Source organism: Tuber melanosporum, assembly GCF_000151645.1.
Source record: "Tuber melanosporum whole genome shotgun sequence assembly, scaffold_8, strain Mel28".
Classification (NCBI taxonomy): Eukaryota; Fungi; Ascomycota; class Pezizomycetes; order Pezizales; family Tuberaceae; genus Tuber; species Tuber melanosporum.
The window spans coordinates 143,077-149,076 of record NW_003299128.1 but is presented as its reverse complement, the minus strand read 5'-3'; positions in this window follow the sequence as shown (position 1 = coordinate 149,076).

The following is a 6,000-nucleotide window of genomic DNA, read 5'->3' as shown; positions in this document are numbered from 1 at the left end:
CCAACGACATCCTATACAACAAATTCAACCAGCTCCAGCAAGTTAACGGAACGCATGTCAAGCCAATCACTGATGTGGCTACGGACCTAATAATGTATAAGGACCGGATGGAGAGAGGAAGTATCTTCAAATACATACTGAAGCGACAATTCTATGACACCATGTACCCTACCCTCCGGCGAGAAGTAGAACCACTCGAGGAAGATGGCGATGATATTGCAGTAATAATTGCAAGAGCAGAACGGAAGGACGCTATCCTCCATGAGACTAAGGCCTATAAAACACAGACATACTCTAGTAGGAACAGCCAGCCATGACATAAAGCCTCCAGCCACTCTGAAGACGATACCCCACGGGTTTTCAAGAAGAAAACAAAATCCTCCAAAGAATCGAGACGGCAAAAGGGTGAATGCTTTGAATGTGGAAAAACAGGACACATGGCAAAGAACTGCCGTACGAAGAAAGGGAAAGGAAAGGCAATTAAGCAAGAGGCGTCGGCCAACAATGTTGAAAGCGATAACGCCCAATCCAGTGATTATGAAGAAATCCATATCGGATATATCGATGTGGAATGCAACAGTGTTCGACCTCCGGGTACATTCAAAGCACACACGGCTCTGGAAGGTACTATCCTGATTAATGGCAAAAGGGCTCTAGTCCTATTCGACACTGGCGCAATTGGAAGAGATTTGATCAGTAATGCCTTTGTCTCTGTCCATGGACTCCCCACTCGAGACCTTAACCAACCCATACCAGTCAATATGGTAGTAAAAGGATCACGATCCACAAGTCATAGAACCTGTAGTGCGACCATCCGACTTGGTTCGGCAGTCCTACCCCACCAGGAAATGCTGGTTGGAAATTTAGCCAAATACGATGCCCTAATAGGCATGCCCTTCCTGAATCGCCACAAACCTATAATCAGGTGTGGGGAATCAACTATCGATTTCCCAGATCAGAAGGTCAGAGTCTCATGCAAACCAACAAGCGGAGAATACCGAGCCGCAGTCTGTGAAACAACTGCCCTACGAATGAGGTCATGGGTTTTGAGCAGGTGACCACTTTGGTCACATGATTAGTTTGTTATGATTTGGTTTCGCACATGTGACCACTTTGGGTCACATGACTATAGACAGGAAGAACACTATATAAGGAGGCCGATGCGGCTAAGAAGGATAGGTTCTTCATACTTTGTTCTAAGTACTCTTCCTACTTATTACTTTAACGAATATAAAACACCTTTACAATCTTTATCTTTATTGCAACATTATCGTTACCCCAAGGAAAGCTCTTCATGAAGGAGAGTTAGAGAAAGCTTACGATAGGAGTTCCCGATGGAAGACAGAGGTCTTGTACTATTGGCAACCTAGGCAGAGGCCTAGTACTATCATAAGACTAAGGAAAGAAACATAAGAAGAAGAGAAGTATCATTCCCCATCGCCAAGAACTAACTATCTGAGGAGGAATCATTACAGTTAGTTACAAACTACGTGTTTTTTCATACTAGTATACGGCATCAATACGATGTGGTTCAACCAAATTGCGAGAGCCTAGCAGAGATAAAGTAGCGAATTACTTCAAGATACCTGTTGGGAATCTTGCACGATGAAAAAAAGAAGAAAAAGAGGGAAAGTACGAGGCCCAAACAAGGGAGTAGCGGTGGGCTGTAGGAGGAGGACAATAACAACAGTGGAAGGAGATAGAGCGAGAACTATTTCTCCAACTTTGGAAGCAAAGGGCTTTCAGAAGACTGGTTAGAAGGGGGTGGTTTCGGAGAGCAAGCGAAGAGATTTTTGCAAAGCTCTATCCTGAGAGAGATCCAAAGGAGTTCTGCTTCTCCCATAGATGGTTTTGTAACTTTTTATCCTGACATCAAATTAGTTTAAGATCTGTAACTAATATTGCAAGTAAACTTCCTACTGACTTTGGAGATGTCATACTTACCTGGATGCGGTATAATCGACAGAATTCACAGCTGTGAGAGGGTGAGCGACAAAGTCAAGGGGCTGTGAGGCAGTATCGTCTGCAAAATATATGTAATATGGATCAGATACCTCTTCCATTTGAGTATTTAGAGAGACAGACTTACAACGTTATTGGAGATAAAACTATTTGGCTTCAGTCAACGAGATCTGGCTAGAACAAGAGACAAGGAATGATTCAACTTACAATCTTTGCTGATGGTATTCCGTGGGTTGCTCCTCTTATTTTCTTTAGAGGGAGAGGGATTGGACCATCAATCCTAGCAGAGTAGAAGCTCTACGATCCAAGGGTGGTGGTGAAATTCAATCCTACTGCTTATGCTAATTCAACCAATATGGTTGAATGGCTCAAAACCCAACTTGTTCCGGTACTTGATTGGCAGCCGACTCTTCTTGCTCTCGATCTCTTTGCTGAGCACAAGACAGATAAAGTTCTCGATACCTTCAAAGCTCACGATATCACAGTGAGTGTAATACCTGCAGGCTGCACTGGGATTGTGCAGCCTCTCGATGTGTCTGTAAATCGACCCTTTAAAGATATATTAAAAGTTAGTTGAAATTCAAAAAAAATCAAATTACAATTCTAATATTACAACATATAGGAGACATTAGAAATAAAGCTCACAGATATCGAAGATGAGGAGGAGAAAATACTTACTGCAGGGGGTGTACTGTGAGGGAGTATAGTTGGTCGGCGAAGGGTGGTAACTATATGGGCAGTTGGGGAAGCATTGGAGCAATTTTTGGTAGAGCGGATAGAGGTTGTTCAAAAGGCCTTTCGGGTAGTTGGTCTCTCGCTTCCCGTTGATGGAAGCGAAGACCTGGAGTTATCTGTAAAAGGATTAGCTACAGACATTCTAAAAGCTGGACTGGGAAATTAGGGAATTGCAGAAGAGGTTGAAGCAGATGAATGAGAGCTGGAGGAGGAGGATGAAGATGAACTTAATTTTTCCTATGATTAGATTAGCCAAGAATTTCTGGAACTGATATTGCGCAATCCTATTAGCAATAATTTAGCATAACTCACCTTAATTCCACTTCCTAGCACATTGTTCAATTATTCGAGATTTTACGGTATTATCTATATCAACCTCAGTTGCATCCTGTGACTATAATGCTATTTATTAAACGAATAGGAATAATACTGTATACATCGCTGCCATCCGTCTGACCAGATTCTGTTCACTGGATAAATGAGAGGGGACCCTCGGCTTGGTCTGGGAAGTAGAATGGAGTAAATCTGCCAACCACCTAAGAAGTTAATAGGCTTCAACAATGTAATATCTTTGCCATCGGCCATAAGTAATAGGATGTTTTCGCACAAAGAGATGATATCAAATAGTAAAAGATCACAATGAGAAACCAATATATTCACACTTATCCTACAATAACCAGAAGAGCCTAGAACTCTGAGAGACACTACTATAGAAGCCAATTGACATCACAGAGTGTTATAACTAGGTTTCGGAATATGTTTTAGCTGTAGGGATGATCTCCAATACTAGAATGGCAATTGAAACCGTGTTACTCAGAGCAATGAAGGGTTGCTGACCAAGGGATTATCTGTCAATCCAGTGGAATAGCTTTCTGCGAATCAGCAGAAAGTCCTTTAGAAGATATCTGTCAGTTGGGTAGGGAGTTATGAAGGTTTGAAATCAGGTAACCTAGAAAGATTGCAATTACAACTACCTTCTCAGATACAACCTACAGATGAAACTGATCATTTCATCAATGATAGAGACAATTGGGGCCAACTCAGTTCAACTTGAGAACTAAGCCATAAGTGTAAAGACTCTGATGATCAAATAATCACTATTGGGAACAGTATAGTTCCTAGTTAGTTATATCGTAATTACCAAAGAGGGTATGGTGGTTTTGTTAGGTGGAGATAACATGATAGACTTCAGAGTTGTTTAGGCCAACCAAGATTCGTTTCTCTAGACAGAGATTGTCTAAGAAGGCTCAGATTTCTCTCGTTTTATTTATGACTACTAAGAGCAAAGTAAAGTAACTAAAGTAGAATAGAATCGTAAAAACAATATTATATTGTTAATGTAACGTGTTCACAAGTTGCTAATCACGTTATCGGTAATAGATACAATAGTTGGCAGGTGGCCTGCTCTTCCAGAGAGGAGGCGAGAGCTGGGAACTAAAGGAGTCTTCGAGGATGTACTGAGGAACAAAGAAGTAACCGTTCAACTAAGTATATTGAAATACTGTCTGTCGAAGTCTGCCTTTTCTATCGTAGAAACAGGCAGTCTTTAAATACACAAATCTGTTCATGTCTAGCATGAACGAAACTAATCAAAGGTATCAATCGATACACTTTGGTGAAACTTCTTAAGTATCAAAGCAATACTTAAAACAAAACATAAAACAAAACCAAGTATCAAACAATACTTAAAGCAAAACATAAAACAAAACCAAGTATCAAACGATACCTAAAACAAACCAAGTATCAAAGTGATACTTAAAACAAAAACGTAAAACAAAACCAAGTATCAAACGATACCTAAAACAAACCAAGTATCAAAGTGATACTTAAAACAAAAACGTAAAACAAAACCAAGTATCAAACGATACTTAAAACAAACCAAGTATCAAAGCGATACTTAAAACAAAAACATAACCGAGTACCCGTACCGGTTACAGTTAAGGTCTCTTCTCTATTGCTTAATGATGTCTAAAAGCTTGAGAGGCACTTCGATATTTAGATTCCACCTCTGAGTATTCACAGACTACATCTATCTATTATACAATTGTGTACCTCTTCTTATTATAATACAATGTCAGGTTTTCTTCAAGGTGCGAATATCTGAAGATCCTGAAAATTACTACACCCCCTTCGGTAATTGCAATATAGCTAACTGGAAATCATGCTATTTTCAATAGTGATTATCTAATTGTCAGAGTCCTTAAACTAATAGCTTAGTTCTCAAGTTGAACTGAGTTGGTCCCAATCATCTCCATCATTGATAAAATTATCAGTTTCATCTGCAGATTGTATCTGCGAAGGTAGTCTTAATTGTAACCTTCCTAAATCACCTGACTTCAAACTTTTATAACTCCATAGCTAACCAACAGATATCTTCCAGAAGATATCCTACTAACTTGTAAGAAGCCATTCTACTGGATTGATGGATAATCCCTCAGTCAGTAACTCTTGGTTACTCAGGGTACTAGGACTTCAATTGCAGTTCTAGTATTGAGAATTATTCCCACAACAACAGTGTATTCTTGTACCTAGTTGTAATACTCAAGGAAGTCTATTGACTTCTGTGGTAGTGTTCCTGGGAGTTCTGGACTCTTCTGATTATTATAGGTTGAGTGTGAATGTATTGGATTCTTATTGAGATTCTTTACCATTCAATACCGTTTCTTTATACAAAAACATCCTATTACTTATGGCCTATGCCAAGGATATCACATCATTGAAGCCTAGTAACTCTTTGAGTAGTTAGCAGATTTACTTTGTTGCACTTCCCAGACCTAGCCGAAGGTCCTCTCTTATATAATCTGCAAATAGGATCCAGTCAGACAGATGGTCATAACATATACAGTATTGTTCTTATACCTTCAATTCTGTGGTATTATAGTTAAAGGATGCAATTGAGATCGATATATATGATGATATGCAGGCCCCGTAGGGTAGCTGGAGGGGGGTATTAGAGACCATGTATTCCAATTCCAAGAGGGGTTATCCTACTTAGGGTAGTTCCTGGGTATCGGATCTCGGTATTCCTAACAGGTTTTCAGTATTTCCAGGTGTTTGCATCTTAGAAGAATAACTGATGTTACGAGTTACAATCAAAGAGGTCTATAGTTGTATAATAGATAGATGTAGTCTGCAAATACTCAGACGTGGAATATAAATATCTAAGTGACTCCTAAGCTTTTAGATATTATCAAGCAATGGAGAAGAGACCTTAACAATATAATATTATCTTCAAGATTCTATTCTACCTTACCTACTTTACTTTGCTCTTAGTAGTTATAAATGAAACGAGTAAAGTTCAAG